The sequence below is a fragment of the Vipera ursinii genome (genome assembly GCF_947247035.1).
Source record: "Vipera ursinii genome assembly, chromosome: 4".
Lineage (NCBI taxonomy): Eukaryota > Metazoa > Chordata > Lepidosauria > Squamata > Viperidae > Vipera > Vipera ursinii.
In genome coordinates this window covers 63,082,859-63,110,052 of record NC_139514.1, presented here as the reverse complement: position 1 = coordinate 63,110,052, position 27,194 = coordinate 63,082,859, and positions in this window count along the sequence as shown.

The following is a 27,194-nucleotide window of genomic DNA, read 5'->3' as shown; positions in this document are numbered from 1 at the left end:
TTCACAGCCTATCCAAACCTTGGCTTAACTAGGATTTTGTAACATGTAGGGGACAAAATATTTTTCAATTCCACTATAAAATAGATAGGATACAAAATGTGATATGAATATAAAATTAAATATACAGAGAGACTTAATAGTGGAGAACTTTCAAAATACAAAAAAAATAGATGCTTTATATTGATTATTTTTTAATATAGATTTTATTAGTTTTTATAGGATTAGGGATAAAGTGGGGTCGGGATTAGGGTTGGGATTTGGGTTAGGGTTGGGGTTGGGGTTTTTCCAAATAAGATTTTCAATATTTAGCAAACAGCATAATGTCTGGGTACATGTATTTAACTAACAATAATAGATATAGTTAATTATCATAAACAATATGTTAATTAATCACTCAATAGCTTTCTTCTTGCTAATATACAGTCATGGCCGAAATTGTTGGCACCCCAAGAAATTTTTCCAGAAAATCAAGTATTTCTCACAGAAAAGTATTGCAGGAACACATGTTTTGCTATACACAGGTTTATTCCCTTTGTGTGTATTGGAACACAACAAAAAAGGGAGGAAAAAAAGCAAATTGGACATAATGTCAAACAAAACTCCAAAAATGGGCCGGACAAAATTATTGGCACCCTTAACTTAATATTTAGTTACACACCCTTTGGAAAAAAGTAACTGAAATCAGTCGCTTCCTATAACCATCAATAAGCTTCTTACACATCTCACCCGGAATTTTGGACCACTCTTCCTTTGCAAACTGCTCCAGGTCTCTCTTATTGGAAGGGCACCTTTTCCCAACAGCAATTTTAAGATCTCTCCACAGGTGTTCAATGAGATTCAGATCTGGACTCATTGCTGGCCACTTCAGAACTCTCCAGCACTTTCTTGCCATCCATTTCTGGGTGCTTTTTGACGTATGTTTGGGGTCATTGTCCTACTGGAAGACCCAAGATCTCGGACGCAAACCCAGCTTTCTGACACTGGGCTCTACAGTGCGACCCAAAACCCTTTGGTAATCCTCAGATTTCATGATGCCTTGCACACATTCAAGGCACCCAGTGCCAGAGGCAGCAAAACAACCCCAAAACATCATTGAACCTCCACCATATTTCACTGTAAGTACTGTGTTCTTTTCTTTGTAGGCCTCATTTCATTTTCGGTAGACAGTAGAATGATGTGCTTTACCAAAAAGCTCTATCTTGGTCTCATCTGTCCACAAGATGTTTTCCCAGAAGAATTTTGGCTTACTCAAGTACATTTTGGCAAACTGTAATCTTGCTTTTTTATGTCTCTGTGTCAGCAGTAGGGTCCTCCTGGGTCTCCTGCCATAGCGTTTCATTTCATTTAAATGTCGACGGATAGTTTGTGCTGACACTAATGCTCCCTGAGCCTGCAGGACAGCTTGCATTCCTTTGGAACTTGTTTAGGGCCGCTTATCCACCATCCAGACTATCCTGTGTTGCAACCTTTCATCAATTTTCTCTTCTGTCCACGACCAGGGAGATTCGCTATAGTGCCATGGGTTGCAAACTTCTTGATAATGTTGCGCACTGTGGACAAAGGCAAATCTAGATCTCTGGAGATGGACTTGTAACCTTGAGATTGGTGATATTTGTCCACAATTTTGGTTCTCAAGTCCTCAGATAGTTCTCTTCTCCTCTTTCTGTTGTCCATGCTTAGCGTGGCACACACAGACACACAATGCAAAGACTAAGTGAACTTCTCTCCTTTTTATCTGCTTTCAGGTGTGATTTTTATATTGCCCACACCTGTTACTTGCCCCAGGTGAGGTTAAAGGAGCATCACGTGCTTGAAACAATCTTGTTTACCCACAATTTTGAAAGGGTGCCAATAATTTTGTCCAGCCCATTTTTAGAGTTTTGTTTGACATTATGTCCAATTTGCTTTTTTTACTCCCTTTTTTTGTTGTGTTCCAATACACACAAAGGGAATAAACCTGTGTATAGCAAAACATGTGTTCCTGCAATACTTTTCTGTGAGAAATACTTGATTTTCTGGAAAAATTTCTGGGGTGCCAAAAATTTCGGCCATGACTGTATATTCAAAATTACATATCAAGTTCCTTTCTCTTTGACTCGTTTTTCTAGCCATTGATAGAAATTATTCCATGTTCTAAAGTACACTGAGTCTTCTTTCTCTTTAATCTTTAAAGTCAATCCATCCATTTCTGCACACTCTAGAATTTTGTTAATTAGTACTTTTTCAGTTAATAAGTTTTCATTTTTCCAATGTTGGGCAAATACAATTCTTGCTGCCATTAATATGTGTAGTATTAGATATCTGCAATCCTTCTCATAATTAGCTCCTATTATTCTTAACAAAAATAATTTTGGTTTAAAGTCTACTTGTTTTTTAGTCATTTTCTCCAACCATAAATGTATTTTAACCCAAAATCATTTTGCTTTGGGGCATGTCCCCCAGATATCATAATAAGTACCTGGTCTTTGTTTGCATTTCCAACTGTTGATTGAAGTATTTTTAAACATTTTAGCTAATCTCACTGGCATCATATGCATCTGTAAAACATTTTATATAAGTTTTCTTTATATGGCTCTGCTTTAGTTAATTTAATATTTCTTTCCAATAACTTTTGCCAATCTTCTAATTCTATATTATATCCAAAATTCTTTGCCCATGTTATCATTGTTTCTTTTACTTGTTCTTCCTCCATCTTTAATTTTAATAGAAATCTATGGAGTTTCTTAATCAACTTCTCATCTGTTTTTAGCAGTATCTGATCAAATTCTGTCTGTTCTTTATAAAATCCCTTTAAAATAGTCAAACAATTGCCAGGCAATCAAATGAGAGGATAACAAAAAGACAAAAGAATTTATGTCATACAGGATTTTTGCAACCTTAGATATGGTATATCCATGCTTCAAGGGCATATAAATGAAAATAAAGTTACTTCGATTGGCAAAAAGGCATTTTCAATTTCGTAGCATTGCATATCTGTTTCTGATAAATCCCAATTAAGCAACCCCTAGACAGAGTGTGTGGTGGCCTAGAGGGAGAGCTTTCACCTCACAATCAGGAGTTTGTGAGTTCGTTTGATCCTAGGCAGTGGCAGATATTTGTGTCTCTGGGACCAAGGAAAAAATGTCTGGAGAACTCGACATATGGCATCAGGAAGGGCATCTGGCCAGGAAACAATCAGCTCCACTCAATTGCTCTGGGATGGTGGCTGGTACGTGGACCGCTATGGTGCCCTGAATGGTGCACTCACAACCACTATAACCTGGATCAATAATGGCTGGATCAACCGGAGAAACCGCGGCATGGGTGAATGCTGCTGGAGGAGCTGCGGCATGGGTATGTTAGAATGCTGCGGGTCGTCCAGCGCAGAGTCCTGCATGGTGGCCCTTCCACAACGGTCCTTGCTGTGGACTATCAGGCGATGGGGACCATTTTGGTTTGGGGCCTGTGGAACATTAATGGGATATTTCTATCTACTCCTCAATTGTTCCTATCTGCTACCTGCTGCTATCTACCCCCCTGCTTGTTAAAGCAGCCACTGGAGACCACCGAGGAGAAGATTAGGACGGTGCTGGTCTCCTATGTTGACTAGGATCTGCTGCCTTTAAGAGATCTGAGGCAGCTTGGGCTGTTTCCCAGGTTCTTGGCTGGCTGGGTGGTGCACTGGCTGGCTGCCTAGCAACAGCCTTTCGATCATGGCCTGGAGTTATGGCTTCCACGTTGGGCTGGGCTTGCCTATCACCTATATGGAGTTGGACTCTTGCATACTGTTTCTCTTGTCCCCCAAAGACTCAGGAGGACCTGGGGTGAAGAGTCACTGTGAGAGGGCGGCTCAGTTTCTTTTCCACCTACAACCTCTCCGGATGTGGGAGATCTGTGAGGGTATGTTCTTTTTTCCCTGGATGGGGTTTCCATCTGCCTCCCAGATCAGCCTCGAGGTCAGGGTGAGAGAACGACTGCTGTCTGGTTCTGGGGTACCCAGCACAAGTGAGAGTGGTGCTGGACTGGCGGTTTTGGACTCATACGCTCCTTCTGATTTGACATCATATTTCAACATCTGACTGCCATTTCCCAAACTCACACGGCCATTTATGGCACGCTCACGTTATTCAGGCACGGACTTATACGCCCTCAGGGGTGGCCCCCCTCCTGGGTGCGTCCCGCCTTCTTTTCTATCTCTCCTCTTGATGACGGGCCCAATTGTTGGGACCCTGAGAGATGGCTAGGTATGGATTGGGGTCTCTGGTTTATTGTTAGGAAGAGACCCCTGATCTGTTTTTTAGCAAAAAAAATTAAGGGGTTAAGGGGGAGGGTTGGATTGCAGTTTGGTTTGGAATCTGGGGGGCTTCCACCAACCGAGTTTCAGTCCAGGCTTGTGACAGCTTGCGGTGGGACCGGGCTTGGGTTGGGTGCCTCTGGGTCTCCAGAAGGAGGGGTGGGGTTGCGGATCCCCATGACGATTGGGAATGGCAACAGGTGGTTGTACGGGGGACCGCATCAACATTTGGGAGCATGCCCCCGCTATCTTCAAGAGGTGGCATGCTCCGACCCCCCGATTTACCCCGTATTCCCAGGAGTGGGGATGAGCAGGCCCCAAGCTCAGGCTGGTGTACCTTAACGCCAGATCGGTAGTTAACAAGACTCCCCTTATCCGAGAGCTGGTTGAGAAGGAGCATGCCGATCTGGCTTGCATTACTGAGACCTGGTTGGGCCCAGAGGGAGGTGTCCCTCTGACTGATCTTTGCCCACCAGGTTTCCGTGTGCTTTACCAGCCTCGGGCTCAGGGAAGGGGTGGGGGTGTTGTGGTGGTTGTAAGGGAGACCTTGTGTCCACGGGAGGCTACCGTTACTCAGATATTCGGGTGTGAGTTGCTCCTCCTGAGATCTGGCCCTGGGGTTCAGTTGGGCTTGTTGTCTACCTGTGTAGCAGCAGCCCTGCCCAAGCTCCTCAACACCCTCTCTGGGTTGGAGGTTGAGTTCCCCAGACTTATGGTTCTGGGGGACTTTAACCTGCCATCCTTGGGAGGTTCGTCGGGGATGGCTCGGGAGTTCATGACCTCCATGACGGCCATGGACCTGACCCAGGTAATTCAGGTCCCGACTCATGAGGGGGGCCACACACCCAATCTTATTTTTATATCTGGACAGTGGATTGATGATCTGGGAGGGGGATCTCCATTTATTACTACGCTGTCATGGACCGATCATCACCTCCTGTGGCTGTCCTTCCACTTCACCCCCCCCTGTCACGGGGTTACGGAACCGACAAGGTGGTTCCATCCCAGGCACCTAATGGAACCTGAACGGTTCCAGGAGGCGCTTGGATCTGTGCCTGCCATCTTCGCTCACAGCCCGGTTGATGCCTTAGTGGAAGCCTGGGAAAGGGCTGCCATGGAGGCACTCAACTGCGTTGTTCCCATGCGGCCCCTGACCCGGCGCAGATTCTGGCGGGCACCATGGTTCTCCATGGAGCTCTGGGAGATGAAGCATCGGAGACGGAGCCTAGAGAGCTGTTGGTGGTCCAGCCAGTCTGAGTCTGATCAATTGCGACTAAGAACCTTCACAAGGTCTTATCTCACAGCGATGGAGGCAGCGAAGTCTAATTACTTCGCTGCCCTCATCGCGTCTGCAGATAATCGCCCAGCCGCCCTGTTTGGGGTGATGCGCTCCCTCCTGAATGAGGAGGTGAGGAAGGAGCCCCTGCAGGGTCATGCCGAGGAATTTAGTCAATATCTGGTGGATAAAATCACTCAGATTCAGGCTGGCTTGGACTCCGACTGGGCAGAGTCTGACGATGGGGAATCGAGCGGTCTTGGGAATATTACTTGGGAAGAATTCGATCCTGTGACTCTGGAAGAAGTGGACAGGATCATGGGGAAGCTGAGTTCCACCACTTGTTTACTAGACCTGTGCCCCTCCTGGCTGGTTTTTGCAGCTCGGGAGGGGACACGAGGCTGGCTCCAGGCAGTAATAACTGCTTCTTTGAGAGAGGGTAGCTTCCCCACCGCCTTGAAGCTTCCCCTCCTCAAGAAGCCTGCTCTGGACCCGGCCATTTTGAATAACTACTGTCCAGTCTCCAACCTTCGCTTTTTAGCGAAGGTTGTTGAGAGTGTGGTGGCTCATCAGCTTCCTTTGTTCCTGGAGGAAGTGGATTATCTGGACCCCTACCAATCGGGCTTTAGGCCTGGGTACAGCATGGAGACGGCATTGGTTGCACTGGTGAATGATCTCTGGCGGGCTCGGGACAGGGGATATTCCTCTGTCCTAGTCCTATTAGACCTCTCAGCGGCTTTTGATACCATCGACTATGGTATCTTACTGCGGCGTCTCAGGTGGTTGGGAGTGGGTGGCACTGTCTTACAGTGGTTCTCCTCCTACCTTCTGGGTCGTTTGCAGTCAGTGTTGGCAGGGGGACAGAGGTCGACCTCGAGACCTCTTGTTTGTGGAGTTCCTCAGGGGTCGGTCCTCTCGCCTCTCCTGTTCAACATCTATATGAAGCCGCTGGGTGAGATCATTCGTGGTTTTGGGGTGGGGTATCATCAGTACGCTGATGATACCCAGCTTTTTATTTCCACCCCAGATCAACTCAGTGATGCCCTCTCCGTGATGTCCCGTTGCCTGGAGGCAGTGAGGGTCTGGATGGGGAGGAACAGGCTTCGTCTAAATCCCGACAAGACCGAGTGGCTGTGCGTACCGGCATCTCGGGTTGTCCATTCTATTCCATCTTTATCTATAGGGGGTGAGGTGTTACCCCCCCGTAGATAGGGCTCGCAACTTGGGCATCCTCCTTGATTCACAGCTCAATTTTGAAGATCATATAGGAGCTGTGACCAGGGGGCTTTTGCCCAGGTTTGCCTGGTGCGCCAGTTGTGGCCCTATTTGGACCGGGATGCCCTGTGCACAGTCACTCATGCGCTCGTGACCTCTCGGATAGACTACTGCAACGCTCTCTACATGGGGCTGCCCACTCGGAGGCTCCAGCTGGTGCAGAATGCGGCCACGCGAGTTGTGATGGGGGTCTCCCGATACTCCCATGTAACACCTCTGCTCCGCAAGCTGCATTGGCTTCCAGTTGTCTTCCGGGTGAGATTCAAGGTGCTGGTGATGACCTATAAAGCCCTAAATGGCATGGGTCCGGGTTATTTACGGGAGCACCTTTTGCCGGCGTCAACTTCCCATCGCCCTGTGTGGTCCCACAGAGAGGGCCTCCTCAGGGTGCCGTCAGTCAGGGAATGTCAACTGGCAGTCCCCAGGGGGAGAGCATTCTCTGTGGGCGCGCTTGCCCTCTGGAATCAGCTTCCGGTTGAGCTCTGGATGGCTCTTGACCTTTGCTCGTTTCGCCGTGACCTGAAGACTTGGCTATTTGAACTTGCCAGCCTGGACTGAGGGACTAGGATTTTAGATTTCTAATTTTTTTTTTAAAAAAATAAATTTTAGAATGTGTTTATTGTTTAGGGAGGGAGGCTGGGGGGAGGTGGGGGGGGTATAGGGAGGGGGAAGGGGGGTTTTTTAAAGGAAAACTGTATTTTAAAACTTTTCAATAAAAAAAAATTAATTCTATTTTAATTTTTATACATTATGTGTTATTTATAGTGTTTTAATTGCCCTGTACACCGCCCCGAGTCCCTTCGGAGAGGGACGGTATATAAATTCAAATAAATAAATAAATAAATTGCCCTGATTCCACCCCAATAAAAGGGATTACAGGGTCATGAAAAGAAAAAGAAAAAAGACAACCTCTAGACAATTTAATAGTTAAGATGTTGGACCAGGTCCTAATCCTTGAGCAGCCACACAGGTTTACTTTTGGGAACAGTCACTATCTTCCAATCTACCCTACCTACAGAATTGTTCTTGAGGACAGAAATAAAAGGTGAGAAGGCTATCTTAAAATCCTGAATTAAAGACAGAATATAAGTCTAAAATACAAATAAATATGTTAAAAAAAATCTTGGATTTTGTGTGGTTTTATCCTAACCCTTCCGAGTAGCATGTTATTTTTGGTTGTGTCCTTGTACATTTTTCAGTATCATTCAGAGCCATACAGGTTCTTTATACCTTGCATGTTTTTCACAAAAACAATGTATTCCTACATAAAAGACCTGCTTTTTCAGGAAAAAGTGCATTATATGTTTACTGTTCAATTTTAAATCATTTTGGTATCTTTTTATGTGGCAATTTATGTTATATGTCCTCTCTGATTCTTACAAGTGCATTACACAGTTAAGCTATTTTGTGAGCAAGTCAGCTATCCTCATTTACATGTTAATTAAGTTCTTTGAAAATGGAAGCTGTCCATTTTGCATATGAATGTGCTAATGCACCATCTCTACTGGAAAGTGTAGGGTATTCCTTATCACCAGTAGGAATAGTATAGCACGGCTATTGAAATACAACCCAAATTGTTTTCAGCTGGTCAGAAGAAACTTAACAAACTGAGTTATAAATCATCAACTGAGAAGTGTGTATTAACTGAAATGTTCATTACAAAAAAAGCTAATATATGCAGTCTTCATTTTATGACTACAATCGGACCTAGAATTCTGTTTGAAAGATTTTTTCATTGGAATCTTTGTCCTACAGTACTGTATAAGTTTAAAAGTACAGTATGGTACAGCTAAAGTATTAACCTTTTCTCTGCTGTAGTAAATTCTGCAGCTTTTGTTACTAGATTGTATATAAATCTGATTTATACATTCATATTCACATCCTCAGCATCAACTTGTAAATCAAAGGACTTGGTGAGTGACAAAATGTCCTGGTTTATTTTTTGTAAATCTTTATTGTGGTCAAAACTTTCAAAATTATTTACAAGAGCCACAAAATGTTTTAAACAGTTTACCCAAATACCTTGTATGCATTTTGCAGTGACATCCTTCCAAGCTGCTGTAACATGTGTAATGCAATGGAGGATATTGTAACCTTTCCAAAAGTGAAAGTGATAGTCTCTAATTCTTCATTGTAAATATGGTATTGGCAAACGTTGCATGAAAATAGTAGGCCTTGAATGCCTCAGTAGATCCCTGGTCTATCAGCTGTAGGAGGGGGGTGAACTACTTTTACATCCGGGTGGAGATTATCCAGGGGTGATGTTGAGGACTGGAGAATTTTGAAAGGAATTCTGTTTTCCAAGCAATAGGTCTTTACTTGGGGTACAATACAACTTATAAACCAATCTTCAAACACAACTTGTATTATACAAGCTTTTCAAGGGATCAGGAATAAATAGGGGCAATGTACTTGATGATGCTTTTTTTCATGCACGGAGGTTCTTTGATTTATGGCTCATACATGGCTTCAGCTTGAATCCAGAGGTCATTTCTGCCCCAAAACAAGATTATTCTGTCCTTGAATGCTTTCTATCCAGGCATTAGTTTGGCCTTTTTCTGAATATAGATATGTTTTGGCATTTTCCTCCAAAACAACTCAGTTTTATGCACATTGAACATCTATTCAGGGAAATAGTTGCCTTCTGCTATGATCTCAAGTTTATCCAGAAAGCATTAGGCAGCTTTTTCATCATTGTTTGCGGCTTCCCCTTCCTTGTATATGTTATATAAGTAAATATTTTTCGAAACCACAAGAACCACCCATGGCTAGCAGTGAATGTCTCGTGCATTCCTTGCCTGTTCTTTCCTTCAGGATTTTGGAAATATTGTATGCCTTAGCCTCATTGAAAAGAAGGCTAATTAGAATCTTTTTTTGAAATTCATTCTCAGTCCACATTTTAAGCAGTTTTTCTGCCTTATGGATGAGCCCTGTTGGTGTCTAGTAATAATGATATCCTTACTGGTGCTTCTTTAATAATCTTTCTATTCATTTTTTTATCCTTTAGGATAGTGGAGGTGATGGAATGGGCCAGCATTTCTTCCCCCATCATGCTCTTTGATAATCTTCATCTTTAAATTCAGACTTATTGTTTTTCTTTGCTTCTTGTCTCCATGCCTGGCTAAAGTGGAGTTCAGTCTTTTTCTGTTCAAAGACATCACCAGTCAAACAAAGGGACAATGGCAAAGTATAGTACTATCATGTAGAAAGTTAAATAGATAGATAGATAGATAGATAGATAGATAGATAGATAGATAGATAGATAGATAGATAGATAGATACTGTAGGTTTAGAATGATTTATTGTTAGTATGGGTGAGGAGAAGACAGTAAAGCAAGAATGTCTACTAAAAATATCTTTCCCTAGACAAAAAGCACATGAATGGTCAACTGCTGGCAGCAACTTACTGTATTCCAAAGTCAAATTTAGTGTATTAAATATTTATTTACACAGTCCATTTTTGTTCCTAATTGGCCACCCAATACCTTGTGGGTATTTTTTTTTCTTAAAGTTTAGCATGTGCAAGACTGAATCTGATTCTTGGCAATTGGAAAGAGTGTAATCTGAAGGCCAGAGTCTGTATATAGTCTATTTGTAAGGAAAATGAAGGGATCATGGGAAGTGTTAAATAGTGGGTTCTTTGGCGCAGGAATGAAGACGCGTAACTGAGTACAGGGTAACTCATAGTTTATTTTGTGCATAAACTGTACTGGGGAAATGGCTGCAACTAGCTGCAATATATAGTCTAGCCCCTAGGCGGCAGCCAATAGGTTTGAATCAACCATTGTTGCCTGGAGATAGCTAATTGCAGCACAAGAGACTTGTAGTCTGGGTTGCTGGAGAGCCGTTAGCTGCTCCAGCAACCCACGTGGTATTCCTCAAGAGCCCAGTACATAACACCCCTCCCCTCTTAGAACGGACCATAATAACACCAATTAGTCTCAACAATTATCAAGACTCATTATCCAAACACACTAAAGTAAAAGTGATAATAACAATAAAAAATAAAAAACAATGTAGGTTACAATGTTATTAAACAACATCTGAATGAATAGGCTTCGAAGATGGCACTTTTAGACAGTTACATCATAGCACTAGTTTCTGTAGTATAGTGGCAAACAGGAATTACAACAATATATAGCTCTTTATTTTACAACGTAATCTGCAAGATATGAAGGAGGCTTGTGTGCCCTTGAGGAACATCTTGGAGTTCCCATCACTTTGTGGTCTACCAGCTTACCCAGTGGGCTGGGTAGAGTTGTGTCCCTTTGTGCTCCTGAGTCAAGGGGACTTGATGCACTCTGACTGGCCTCTCCAGGTTGGCCCACCCCAGAGTCAGACTCTTTGGCAGAGTAGGCACAGCGGTTGCTGAAGTTTGGTTGGCTTGCTCCTTCAGGGGATCCATGTTGCATTCCAGGGTTCCCCAGTTCTCCCTACGGTTCCACCTCATTTAAGAAGGAAAAGTCCTGATAGTCCATGTGAGGACTGGCTTGGCCACAAGTTTGAGGACCTTGAGAGGGACTTATAATGCAGTCCTCACTTAGTGGCCATTCTGGAAACCATTTCCTGAGTTGATCAATGTGTCGTCTGACAACTTGCCCTCCCTCCAACCCCACTTCATAAGATAGGGGTCCGGATACCTTGGTAATTTGACCAGGAACCCACAGATTCCCATGACCATAGTTCCTGGCCCAAACCCAATCGCCCATGTGCAGCCCCCTCGGGGGTTTTGGTCGAGAGGCTTCTGCTGCCACTCTATCTGGATGCAACCTGTCCAGTTTAGTGATCAAATGCCTCCCCCAACGTAGTTCTGCAGGACTTTTGCCTGTAGCAGTACAGGACGTAGAATGCTGGCAGAGTAAAAAATCTGCCAATCTGTGATGCCAGTAACCTGTGACAATGCGCTTGAGTGATTCCTTCATTGTCCTCACCATGTGTTCAGCTTGACCATTAGAAGATGGATGACAAGGCGCAGATGTTACATGTCTGATGAGATTAGCTCTAAGGATGGCCTGAAATTCAGTAGCAGTGAATTAGGCCCCATTGTCTGAAACTAAGACATCTGGCAACCCATGTGTGGCAAAGAGTTTTCTCAGCACCTGGATGGTCCTAGCAGTAGTCACGTTAGGAACTGGAATTACTTCCAGCCATTTGGAGTGGCTATCCACTACTATAAGGAAGAGCTGTCCCTGCAAGGGTCCAGCGTAGTCTATGTGAATCCTAGACCAGAGAGTGTGCGTTTCCTCCCACCTGTGAACTGGAGCCTGTGGCATTTCAGGCCTAGATTGCTGGCATGTATAACAACCATGGACTTGACCCTCGATGGCCTTATCAAGGCCAGGCCACCAAAGGTAGCCTCTAGCTAAGGCTTTCATTCTGACAATGCCTGGATGGCCTTCATGTAATGAGTGTAAGACCCTGTCTCCTAGGGAAGTGGGAATTATGACTCTGTTTCCCCATAAAATGCATCCTTTATGGGCAGATAACTCATGCCTCCTGACAAAATAGCTCTGAAATTTTGAGCCTGGACTTTTATCTAACCAGCCTGTGTATACTCATGAAAACACTCTACTAAGTATTTTATCTGTAGCAGTTTCAGCAGCAATGTCCCCTGCATGGAGGGGAAATTCAGGTATATCCTGTATGGACAATATTCTAGCAGCTGGAGCCAGATCTGGATCCATTAGTGGCAGTGGTAGTCTGCTGAGGCCATCAGCACGGTCCATTTCCTTTCCCGGTTTGTGAATTAATTTAAAATTGTATGCAGATAGGAAAATAGACCATCTCAGCATTCTTGGAAAAAGTATGTGGGGGGTTTGTTTGTCTGTTGTAAAAAGTCCCAACAGAGGTTTGTGGTCAGTGTAGACCGTGAAACCCCTGCCATATAAATAGTCATGGATTTTTTTTATTCCAGCAATGATAGCTAGGGCCTCTTTGTCAATCTGAGCATAGTTGCACGCAGCAGAGGACAATGTCCTTAAGTAAAATGCTATATGAACCTGTTTCCCATTTTTTTTATGTGACTTAAAACTGCCCCCACCCCATAGGGAGATGCATCATATGCAAGACATACAGGTTTAGACTCTTTGTAGTGAGTTACAGTGGACTTTTCTGACAATAGTGCTTTTAAGTCCTGGAAACTTTTTCATGTAGGTTAGTCCATTTACATGGAGCTTTCTTATCTAGAAGCCTGTGGAGGGGTTCTGCTATTGCGGCCTTATGATGTAGAAATGTGTGATAGAAGTTTAGGAGACGCAAGAATGCTTGTAGCTGTCCTTTTGATTTGGGCCTAGGAACCATTTTAATGGCCTTCACTTTAGAATCAGCGGGGTGAATCCATTAGCATCAATTCGGATAATTCTGGATAATTATGCCTATTTTTTCTGTCCTTTTTTCTGCCTGTTTGTGCTTGTTTTTGCTCAGTGGGTTAGGACGCTGAGCTTGTTGATCAAATGGTCGGCAGCTTGGTGGGTTGAATCCTGAGTGCCGTGTAACAGAGTGAGCGCCTGTTACTCGTCCCAGCTTCTGCCAACCTAGCAGTTCGAAAGCACATAAAAATGCAAGTAGAAAAATAGGGACCACTATGGTGGGAAGGTAACAGTGTTCCGTGCGCCTTTGGCCTCTAGTCATGCCGGCCACATGACCACGGAGACATCCTTGGACAAGTGCTGGCTCTTCGGCTTTGAAACGGAGATGAGCACCGGCCCCTAGAGTTGGAAACGACTAGCATGCATGTGCGGGGGAACCTTTACCTTTACCTTTTTTTACTATTTTGATTTAGATAAGTATGTGGTAGTGTGCCTTTTGGTTTTAAAGGGAAAAAAATTGCATTTATACTTAAGTTAAAAGTTAGTGTTGGAATAGGGCTATTTAATGAAGGGAAGGGCTGCTTCCTTTTCCACAAGGAATTTGCTTTTAGCTTTCTGCTCTCTGCCTAAAAATTTTTCACTGTCCTTCCTTTTCTTAATTTGCTCCTTATTTATCTCTGTCCTCTCTGCCTTGGTTTTTGCCTCCCTTTCTATACTCAGCCAATCTTTCTAGCTGCCCCAAGTTGCCTCCAGCCATTTCTGATTAACATGTTTAGTAGCCGGGTTTTCTCCACTGGGCCTTACCACCAGCTGCCTCCATCCATTGCTCTGTCACTCCATCTCCAGCCATTGCTCTGTCTCTGCTGGTCGGGTCCTGCACTGCTGTGTCACCTCTGTCGTGCTGCCTCGCCACCATCTGTAGGCCTCCCAGTCTGCTGCTGCCTGCCACCTGCCACCTCTGCACTACCCCAGCCACCTCACTGGTCAGTAGCTTTGTGTTGCCGCCACCTGCTGCCTCTGTACTGCCCCCAGCTGCCACACCAGTCTGTAGCTTCGTGTTGCCGCTGGCTGCCTTTTCTCTACCACTTGAGCTGCCAGTGCAGACTTCTGTTGCTGTTGAAAAACACAGTGCATGTAGATGAGACTCCACAAACTGAAGAGAGAAAGCAGAGAAATCTGTTGAAAACTCTCAACATTATTTTGCACATACACTGCTACTGTAATATTTCCAAAGTATTGGAAAAGAAGTTAAAATAAAAGAAAGAAAATAAAAATAAAACTAATAAAATATAGTAAAAATAAAAGCAAATAAATCTCCTAGAAGATCAACCATAGCCACTGAGGCAGCACAGTATGGTATACCTGTAGCCAGCCAGAAATACCTTCTATTATTAATCCTATCAACCAGGGCATGATTTAGCTTACTGTACTGTATATTGTTTAAATAAAAAATAAACAAGAATAAAAATAAAATAAAACAAATAAAATAAAATAAACCTCTTAGATCAATAAACTATTAACACTATGACACTACAGTAAATACAGTAAAATGCTTAGCTTACGCAGTAATACAGCAATAAATACAATACTTTGTAATTAGCATGGCTGCTTTCTGCTTCTAAATATTGTACTGTAAAGGAAGGAATACCTTGGAATATAAAAAACTGTTTTAAAACAGCAAACTAGTGTTGTTAAATACAATTAAAAATTAGGGAGGCAGAGGAAGGAAGATGCATATCATGATACAAATCTCTAACTGGACTCAATTTAAAGAAAAACTGGGAAAATATTAAAGCCAAGAATAAGTTAATACAACATTGAATGGAAAAAAATATTTAGTTTTTTTATAAGGTGCACTCAAGCATCACTCCACTGGTCCTACACTCAACAGTCATAAAATAAAAAAAGGTATGCTGATTGCAAAGTCACACAATTATATGAATGGCCTTGCTGTGAAGGCCCTGGATGTCCTGCACTCTTATTGCCCAGGCCTGCTGTGAAAGTCCCACAGGTCACGTGATCATGTGACCAGAGGAAAAAAAACACAACTGCAATTGTGAGGGACTTTGAAATAAATCATTGTAACTGCTGATGACTTCTGGGTAGGGTGATCACATGACCCAAAATGGCTACCTCTTCTAGAAAGACCAAATCCTAGGCCTTGTGAGGGGTTATAATCTTGGGTGCAGTTGGAACTTTACTTTGGATTTCCGACATAACTTTGAACAGCTGTTAAACCACCTTTTGTAAGTCAAGGACTATCTAAAATGTAAACACATTATAAGGAAACCATACATTATTTTTAATGATAAATACAGGATTATAACCAAATGCTAAACTAAACTAAAAAAATTTATATTGGTGCTTTTGAGAATATTAAACCCTGGTGACTGCCTGAACTAGTTTTCTGACTGCAGTTTTCTTGGCAAGGTTTTTCAGAAGTGATGTGCCATTGCCTTCTTCCAGGACTGAGGGTGAGTGCTGGCTTTGTGCCTAAGACAGGAATAGCTGTCACAATCTCTAGCCTGGTACTTAACCACTATGCCAAACCATGGATTCTTAGAATTCTAAGAATATATGTATTCTTACTAAATGTGCATTACAGTTCACAAGCAAGATTTAACTGAAGAATTATTGATTGACAATCTTGAAGAAATGATTGGGTCACAAACAATGAGATGGAATTCTTTGTGATAACAATTATAGTTCATCTACATGTAATTACAAATACATATACTTTTTAAAATGTTAAACTTTTCAAATGGCCCTTACTCACATATGGATTATATGTATATGTAGAGCTTTGCTTATCAACAACACATTCAGCAGTGATTCAAATTTGGGATGGTGCTGAAAAGTTACTTACAAAGAATCCTCAAAGTTCCAGCTGTCCCAGCACCCACACAGTCATGAGATCATCATCTGAATACATAGCAACCAGTTCACACTTACAATAGTTATAGCACTTTGTGGTCTCGTGTTTGCTATTTGTGACCAAGCTTCCCTCAAACAAAGTTAAAGCCATCCAGTAACAACCACCCCTGAGCCCAAAATCCCTTGCACATACCACTATAACCAGCCACACATTTTTCCCCACCTGGCATCACCCTCCTGGGTCCAGAATCACACATGTGCACCACTTAGGTGCTTGTTGGTCTGCCTGTGACCCACCTGGAAACTACAAATTCCTGTTGCCGTCCCCCTTAACTTTGGTTGTTGAAAGCTAGCAGGAAATTGTGAAGATTCTTACTTAGCTACCTATGATTCTTGCTTAACAATGGAAGCAAGGCCTGCCAGGATTTCTATCACTAAGCAATGTGGTCATGTGTTGTGCTTTACATCTATGTTGCTTAGTGACAGAAATTCTGCTTACATCATTAAGCAAAGATACCTGTACACTGTATATTTAAATTAATGCCCTTGACTTGCTTCAGTGGACAGCAATACTTTCTACCAGTTTTCAGTCTTTCCTGTCTGATGCCTTTCCTAAGTGATATTGATCTGAGACAAAAGCATTCATGATTCAACCTCACATTGTCAAAAAATCACAGAAAAGTATCTTACAGGCACTATGCAATTATATGAACTTTTGTAGAACTATCACAGTAAATATATTTGTCACATTGAGTCTGATGTTTCAGAATGGATGCACAGTAGGCAGCAAATTCCCATAAATATTGTGAAAAAAGGCAATATACCTGTAGTCCTGGCTGAGTATTATACTAGACATTATGGCCTCATACACTACTTATATAAATGCTCAGATTTCATAATTTTAATGTAGCTTTGTGTGCCTACTTACACATCAAGTGGCACATGTATTCTCCTTGATGTTACTGCTTTCAAAAAAAGACCTGACAAAAGAACAACTTGGAATAAACAGGATAATTCATTCTATCAGATGAACTATATATTAAACACCTTGAAAAACTTCAATAGGATTTGATTCATAATGACTTCTTGACTTGAATCCATCTGCACAATGGAAAATACAATGGTATCTCAGTTCTCTACTACTTCAAAGCTCATCAAATTTGGTTCTTGACACATTTTGACATGAAAATGTTGTCCCATCACTTGGCTTTTGTTTAATATTCGATACCATGTTACAGGAAGATGGAGATGGCTGTGGGGAATGGACAGGAAATCAGCCATGCTGCAAAAGGAGGGGGACAGACACAGAGGGTGGACAGGAAGTCACCTATGCTGGGAAGATTGCTGACACAGGAAAAGGGACAGAGAAAAAGTTTTCCCTGGCTGAAACAAAGGCTTACATGTTAAGTCATGTGATTTGTTTGGGACTCATCCTTTTTAGTACCTGTCGTACCTCCCAAAAAGAATTAACACTGAGTACTGAGGTATCACTGTACTTCCAAGAGAAACTGTCTTGTAGACAATGCAGTATTCTTTTGTTTGGATGTAGCAGCACATATGTTTTGAAGAAGGAAATCTTTTTAATATCAATGCCTCCAGTCTTCACAAACTCTGAATATATTTGGCAACCCTTAGGAATACAAACATAGTTGCCTTTGGTCATTAAAACCTTTTTTTTTAACTTTCTGTGAGTCATAGGACAGATATATTTTTCTCTTGTAATGTGGAGTTTTGTCTGAAATTGGGCCATTTTATTGATCTTGGGAGCAATTAATAAAGTCACTAAAATAGAATGAATTACTGGACATGGCTGTCAATAAAGTCTTGGATTTTATCTATTTGCACATTATGGTTTGGAGCTCTAACATTCTGCAAAGTTCAAGATTAATGTTTTTGAAGAAATATTTTTAGGATGCCCTATATCTTGAAGCTACACCATTCAGTCTGGAAGAGACAAAGTTTAAAACTCTGTTGTGGTGAGAGAGATACCCTGCTGCATATTTCATTATATAGGTTACATTTTATTGCCTAGTATTTTATCAGTAATTATGGAATTCTATTGTGTATTTTCTTTTTGTCTAAGAACAATTTAAGATATCTATTTCCCCCATAACATATGTGTATTATATGTATATAGTTCGTTAATGTGTTAACTTTATGCTATAGGTCCATAACATGAGGTAAAGCGTTTTGACAGCCGAACACGCGGGAGTTTTGACAGCTGTCAAAACTCCCGACTTATGCAGGTGCACTGGTTGACAGCTCTCAGCTGTCAAAGCAACACAAGCCGCCCAGCCACGAGGAACCGAACTGTCAGACGTTCCGCGAAGCTGATTGGAGCGGAAAGCAAAGCGGGAAAAGACCGGCCGCTGATTGGACCTGACGACCGGCTTCAGACTATAAAAAGCCGAATGTCTCTGTTATCTGTTGCTCTGTTCCTAATAAATCTGTTAAAGGTTACCAGCTGTCTTGAGTGGTCTGTCCAGCCACTTCACTGGCGACGAAGGTGGGATCCGCTTCCCAGAGCTGAAGTCACGGCCAGGAAGGGAGTTCCCGGCCGGCTGAGCTAGTCACTGGAAGTTTTAACTTCCATCGCGAAGCGGACCACCGGACCCAGACAGCATGGCAAATTTCGGACGAGTGAGGGAATTCGACACCCGCCACCCCGAGCGATGGGAGTCGCATCTGGGGCAGGTCGAGGGGTTCCTCCTTGTCAGCAAAATTATGGACGACAGAGCCAAAGCTGCAGCGCTCCTCTACATCAGCGGTCCACCCGTCTACGATGCCGCGGTAGGGCTTTTCAGCCCGGTGCCGATCACCGAGGTTCCATATACTGAGCTCATCGACCGGCTCAACAAACACTATATGCCGGCCCGCTCAGAACTATACTGGCGGGTACAGTTCGCCCAGCGAAGACAGCGGCCGGATGAAGCTGTGAACGACTTCATCGCGGGAGTCCGGCACGCCGCGCGGAGCTGCAACTTTCCTGATTTAGAAGATCGGATCCGGGACCAAGTGGTCATCGGGCTGAGGGACGAACGCCTCAAGAAAAAAATCATGTCTAAACCCGATATGACACTCGCCGAGGTCTCCCGGGAGATCTTGGCATATGAAGACAACCACAAGAAGACCCTCGGCCGAACTGCAATGGAACCACAAGGGAGCGTCCATCAGGACGAAGCGTCCTTCAGTGACGAAGAGTCCATAGACCTGACAGACACCGACGCTATACAACGCTGAATGGAGAGAAGGCAAAATAGACGAAGTGACAACAACGACCATCCTAAACCAAGAAACTTCACTTCAGCTCAAAGAGAACAACGCAACTTCTGTGCCAGCTGCGGGGGCAACCATGCCCGGGCTAACTGCCGGTTCCGGAGCGCTAAATGTCACAATTGTGGTAAGACTGGCCACATTAAACCCGTATGCCGAAGCCATCCCCGCGACAACCTGCATGAAGTGGAGGCTACCCCCCCAGGTACGATCACCCACCGAGCCAGTAAGGGAAAGTCCCCAGAAGTGTTAGTGGAGGCAGTAGACAGGGTGCACCATTTGAGCCCTAAGGTAAAAATTAAAACAAAGCTTCAGGGAATCTATTGTGACATGGAGGTGGACTCAGGGTCAGCTGTAACTCTAATTTCGTTAAAGACGTATAGGGAAATCTGCCGGCACAGTAAAAAAACAATACCATTAGAACCCCCACAGGTTCAGTTAGCGGACTACCAGAAGACGCCGATTCAGCTCAAGGGTAAAGCCAAGGTTTGGGTGGAGTACAAAAAATTCAAGGGGCCCCTAGAAGTAATAGTCACCCAAGGGGATCGCACTAATCTAATAGGGTTAAATTGGTTTAGCCCCTTAGGTATTGCTATTACCAGCGTCAACGCTGTGCAAACTTCAAACCTCGAGGCCGTCTGCAGAAAATATGCAGACGTTTTCGATGGTTCATTAGGCAAATATACAGGCCCTCCTATCGCGCTTAATTTAAACCCCGCCATACAACCTGTCAAAATTAGGGCCAGGAGGGTTCTCTTCGCCCTCAAACAAAAAATTGAGGACGAACTGGAACGCCTTGTCAAGCTGGGAGTTTTAGAACCTACTGACGGGGGCAGCTGGGAAACCCCCATTGTAACACCAGTAAAACCTAACGGGCAAATTAGAATATGCGCTGACTATAAGGGGACTCTAAACTTAGCGCTCAACGCCCACTCTTACCCCATTCCAGCAGTGAGAGACGTCCGCGCCTCTATTCGCTCCGGCGCCATTTTTGCAAAATTAGATCTCACACAGGCGTATTTGCAATTGCCTGTGACCGATGACACCGCGGTCGCCCAGACAATTGTCACACACCGCGGAGCATTTAAAGTGACAAGACTGCAATTTGGCATTTCGGCAGCCCCGGGCATATTCCAAAGCATCAAGGAAAAAACCTTAAAGGGAATCCCCGGGGTTTCCCCTTACTTTGACGATGTACTCATCGCCGGAGAAACAGAAGCCATTCTAGCTGACAGATTGTCAGCTGTACTAGAGCGGTTCAGAACTGCCAGGTTTAAACTAAAGAGAGAAAAGTGCTCCATAGGAGTTCCCTCTACGGAATTCCTCGGGTACAAAATTGACGCCCAGGGCATCCACCCTACCAACGACAATCTTAAAGCTATTGAAGCAGCCCCCAGCCCCAAAAACAAACAAGAACTTCAGGCGTTTTTGGGGCTATTAAATTTTTATCACGCCTTCCTTCACCACAAGGCTACAATTGCAGAACCACTTCATAGATTATTAGACAAAGGCAACCCCTGGACCTGGACAAAAGCACACGAAAATAGTTTCCAGTCACTTAAGAACCTCATTTGCAAAAGCTCCACTGTCACCTTTTCAAAGAGGACGCCCCTGTCTGCATCGCTTGCGATGCATCCCCATACGGAATAGGAGCCGTCTTGAGCCACCTGGACCAGGACGACACTCAAAGACCCATCGCATTTTATTCCCGGACCCTGACAACAACTGAAAGAAATTACGCTCAAATAGATAGGGAGGCTCTGGCTATCGTCGCCGGGGTTAAAAAATTTCACGACTACCTGTATGGTAGACCTTTCACTATCTTCACAGACCACAAACCCCTATTAGGCATATTTACCTGGGACAAAACAACCCCCCAAATATTATCCCCTAGAATCCTGCGCTGGTCCACCTTCCTATCAGCATACTCCTACAAATTAGTATACAAGCCAGGCAGGGAACTAGGTCATGCAGACTGTTTAAGCAGGCTCCCTATACAACTCCACGACCCAGACCCAGCCCCCGCTGGCAACATACTTGCTATCAATGAATTACCAGAATGCCCCCTCACAGCAAAAATCATTGCTGACAACTCCGCTAAGGATAAAACTCTTAGCAGGGTCCTACGATGGGTCACAACAGGATGGCCACACAAGTGCCCAGAGGAAATGTTCCGGCCCTTTTTTACCAAACAATTAGAACTAACCTCACACTTAGGCTGCCTATTATGGGGGAATAGAGTGGTGATACCACACAAAAACATACAACAAACATTAAAAACCCTTCACGAAGGACACCCAGGGATGGTAAAAATGAAGCTACTTGCAAGAAGCTATGTATGGTGGCCAGGGATCGATAAGGACATAGAACAACACGTAGGGGGATGCTATACTTGCCAATTAACTAGAAGCGAGCCGCCCCACGCCCCAGTCCATAAATGGGAAACTACAAAAAACCCATGGTCCCGCATTCACCTAGATTTCGCGGGACCAATACGAGGGCAGAATTTCTTAATAATTGTTGATAGTTATTCTAAATGGCTCGAGGTGATACCCCTAAATAAAATCACTACAAACTCCACTATACAAGCACTTAGGAAAGTTTTCGCAACACATGGCCTTCCTGACGTCATAGTTTCTGATAATGGCCCACAATTCACTTCTCGTGAATTTCAGATGTTCACTTCGAGGAACTGTATTAGACTGGTGACGTCAGCGCCATTCCACCCATCGACTAATGGTATGGCAGAAATAATGGTAAGGTCCACCAAAGAAGCACTTAACAAATTCATAAAAGGGAACTGGCACCGGCGGCTCAGCCAATTCCTCCTGGCCCAACACACCACACCTGGCACCACCACCGGAAAAACACCAGCTGAGCTACGGTGGGGCAGGAGGCTAATAACAAGATTAGACCGATTGCACCCAGATAGAACATCTAATGACCAAGAACCTCCAACATCATTACCACGAACCTTCTCACCGGGCCAAACCATCTGGGCCAAGAGTTCCACCGGCAACCAAAAATGGATACAAGGGGTCATAATAAAACAAACCGGACCCGTCTCATACTTAATTCATTCAGACACACAAGGACAACTACGGCGACACGTCGATCAGCTACGGAATCGCAAACCACAAAACACACCCCCACCATCCCAACAACCCTTTATACCCCCCTTCATACCAGACGACCCACCCCCAACTTCCGACGAGGCGCAGCCACAACTACCGCGGGGGGAAGGGGAACCTGAAAATGAGATCCCCCCGCGACGATCCAGCCAAATGAAGAAAGCACCGGCCTACTTACAGGACTATGAATGGGGAGGCAGCAACAAACAAACACACGGGGGTGAAAACGATCCGGGGGAAGGGTAAGGGGTGTATTATATGTATATAGTTCGTTAATGTGTTAACTTTATGCTATAGGTCCATAACATGAGGTAAAGCATTTTGACAGCCGAACACGCGGGAGTTTTGACAGCTGTCAAAACTCCCGACTTACGCAGGCGCACTGGTTGACAGCTCTCAGCTGTCAAAGCAACACAAGCCGTCCAGCCACGAGGAACCGAACTGTCAGACGTTCCGCGAAGCTGATTGGAGCGGAAAGCAAAGCGGGAAAAGACCGGCCGCTGATTGGACCTGACGACCGGCTTCAGACTATAAAAAGCCGAATGTCTCTGTTATCTGTTGCTCTGTTCCTAATAAATCTGTTAAAGGTTACCAGCTGTCTTGAGTGGTCTGTCCAGCCACTTCAATATGCAAAGCTCACATCCACAATTGTATATGGTGACTATGTTCACAGATCATAGTGAACATAGTTGGCTGGATGTTGGCTTACCATATTATATAACCTAATTTGTTTATAAGCCATAATTTGTAGCTTAGTTAAATAAACTACAAATAGTTTATTTAACAAAACATGTTTTAGTATGGTATGGTTTAGTTGACATATGAACCTAATTAATATATTTGTACATGAATCAGCTAATAAGTTACTGGTGGCTCCACCTACAATGTGAGGTGCTTTAAATATATTTGTAGGTGACTGATCCATTGATGGATTTCCCTTACTGACTTATTTCAAACCCCATCACTGTAATTAAGAGATTCAAATGAGCTATCACATGCTAATTAGCATAAGATACAAAGGTAAATGACTACTTCACTTTCATGCCCCTAACTGCCCTTAATTTCATTAAAACACTTGTTTAATATCTATTAATCTCTTTCAGAACTTCTGGTGGTTTGAACATGCAGAATAATTAAAGGATATCACAAGAGAGTTGAATGGAAGAGTATTTCTTCTGTTTGTTCTACACAATATTTCATTTCTACTAAATAATTTTATAAAGATAATATTCCTTAAAATGTCTTTTCTAATATCAGTGTGTGGGAAGAGAATTTATTTATTTTCTTCAGGAATTTCAAAGCTTTTTAATACAGAAAATCCAAATGCAGCTTTTAATGCCTTTTTATCCCATTGACACCTTCATTTTGTTTTCTCTTAAATATAGAGGAGTACTTTATTTTAACTGCATTTCAACTATTTAACAAGTTACTTATCATACTTCTATGTCACCATAATCAAATGAGTTTTTACAACCTACAGGCTATGTAAACAAGAGATAAGGCATCCGTAGTAAAACTAAAAGCAAATCAAACAATCATAATAATAGCAATTACAGCAACCCAGATAAAAGTATAAGGAGCCAATAATATCAAACTAAAGAAACAAACCAAACCCTAAACCAAAACTAAACAACAAAGAATTTTTAAAAATTATATAAGGAAATATATGATCAATGGCCAATCCAGATACTATTATTTTAACACTACTGAAGAGTAGAAATACAAATTGTTGGAGTTAATCCTAATAATGTTGGCCTTTAGGTTGAACTGTGATAAAATATACATGTATCGAAGAGTAAGTTTCATGATTCATTGGGATTTACTTCTGCATAGAGATAATTGAACAAATAATTTGTGAGTTCAGCCTTATTTAATTCTTTTTCAATTTTTGTATTCTGTATTTTTATGTGCCCTGTTCACCGCCCTGAGTCCTTCGGGAGAAGGGCGGTATACAAATATAATAAATGAAATGAAATGAAATGAAATGAAAATTAAACTGATTTAGAATTTCATTCATAAAGCATTTGTATTTCTGTAGTTTTCAATTCTGTTGATCACTTACTTTGTGATTTGTCCTTTGTGGTGATAAATCTGGAGAGGTAATCCATTCTTTGGACTGAAACAGTGCCAGGGAGATCAGCAAAAGTTTGCCCTTACTTAATAGCATGAAAAGTAAACTAATCAACCTCTACATGATTACAGAATGCCAAGTTAGAGTATGCTACAAAATATTTTATCTGTTCAAGATATTTTCTACCTACAGTAATCTATTCACATAAAAAATAAACAAATCGATCAAATGATGCTGGAAATATGTGTGTGTGTGTGTGTGTGTGTGTGTGTGTGTGTGTGTATCTCACATTTCTTTCATGAATTTTATTTATTTTCTTAATTGATATAGCTTGCCATCTCACTTTTATACAATAATAGGTGACTTACAAGAGAGCAAACACCAACACAAAATAGGTAATATAAAATAAAAAGAAAAACATACCAGCCAGGCATGATCTAATGCCTATCATCTATACAACCAGGAGATGGGTTCTAAACCAGAGGTCCCCAATCTATTGGGCACCAGGGACTGGTTCTGTGGGAAAAGCCTTTTCCATGGACCAGAGAGTGCATGGTTTTGTGTACTGCCTGCATCCCACAGATGGGACTTTGCTTGTTTGTGCGGACCAGTTGTTGGCATGCCACAGCCTGATACTGGTCCACAGACTGGGGTTGGGGACCCCTGCTCTAAACCATGCCCAATAACCCAGATTCAAGCACAAAATCTTTCAAGGCCCTTTAAAATGCCGACAGGGACAATCTAATCTTGGGGAAATGATCTTCCAAATGGTGGGTACCCCACCAATCAACACTTTCTAGCTGACAGTGCATTGTTATTGAGCTTAATGAAAAAAAATAATTACAAAGAACATTTTTGTAGAATTCTTGTTATTATCTCAGTTGTAAGGGGGTACTTTCAATGTCCTGAGATCTGGCCTGTGGTCTGATATCTATCTGGCTTATTAGAATCATTTTGCTTGGTTTTGTTTAATTTATATCACTTTTATATCATTTTAATCTGGGCTGTATAAGTGGTTTTATCTTTTATCGATTTTTATCGATTTTGGGGGGAAATGGGCAGTTATAATAAAATTTAAATTTATTCAAATATCACACACACACACTCACACACACACTCACACACACACACACAGAGAGAGGCTCAAGTGTTTGAATTCAGAAGACTAACATTGAAAATGGTGCAGTATATCCTAATAAATTATAAAACAGATGACATACAGAAACAATATTATTATACTCTATCATAAATATTATTATTAAACAATATGTATTTTTGGCTTCATCCAAAAAATACAAATTAATTCAATGTTCTGCAAAAAAACCACCAGAGTGATAGCAGCATTGTTGGGAACAAATATAGATAATTTATAACAAACAATTTTCAAACAATGACATGATTAATAAAATATTTAAAAAATTCTTATCAAGATAATTAATGGGGTGAGATGGCTCAGCAGTTAAGGACCCTGAGCTTGTCAGCTGGAATGTTTACAACCCAGGTTCAAGACCTGAGTGCTCCTGTTACTTGCCCCAGCTCCTGCCAACCTATCAATTTGAAAGCATGCAAATGTGAGTAGATAAATAGGTACCATTTCAGTGGGAAGGTAACAGCATTCATGCACCTCAGTATAGAGTCATGCTGGCCACATGACCACAAAATTGTCTTTGAACAACTCTGGCTCACTCAGCTAAGAAATAGAGATGAACACTACCCTCTAGAAGTAAGACATGACTGGACAGGGGAAATTTTAGCTTTACCTTTGTCAAGATAATTAATCCAAATAAACCTTAATAACCTCAATAAATAAATCAAACATTAATTTCTGCAAATACTTGCAACAGAAATCAAGAATAATAAAAAAAGGTTCTTCCAATATATTAACAAGAAAAAAATCAAGGAAACTGTAGGTCCACTAAAGAGAAAAGATGGCAAGGAAATAACAGGCAACAGGGATCATTCTTCACACACACAAAAACTATAGCTCAATATACCAAACAACAACAACAACAACACCCCATTGCAAAAGACAAACTAGAAACAAAAATCAAAATAAGCAAGAAAATGATAAGAGAACACCTATCTGACCTTGACGAATATAAATCACCAGGACCCAACAGATTACATCCCAGAGTTCTGAAGGAGCTGGCAGATGTTATCTCAGAACCATTGCACCATATCTTTCAAAAATCCTGGAGCAACGGGTAAATACCTGAGAATTGGAAAAGGGCTGATGTGGTTCCCATCTTCAAGAAAGGAAAAAAAAACAGACGCAGGAAACTACAGACCAATCAGTCTAATATTAATAACTGGGAAGATCCTGGAAAAGATAATAAAAAAACAGATTGCGAACAACTAGAAGCAAACAAAGTTATAACTAGTAGCCAGCATGGGTTTGTCAAAAACATATCATGTCAAACCAATCTTATTTCATTCTTCGATAAAGTGACTAAACTAATAAACCAGTGAAATTCTGTGGACATAGTATACTTATTTATTTTATTTATTTTTATTTTAATCCCATTTATATCCCGCCCTTCTCCGAAGACTCAGGGCGGCTTACAATTTAAGCACAAACCAATGTGCTTAGCAATACTTAGACTTCAGTAAGGCATTTGATAAGGTAGACCACAACCTTGGTAAGCTAGAAAAAGGTGGAATCAACAGCATCACCAGGAGATGGATCTGTAGCTGGCTGGCAAACTGTACTCAA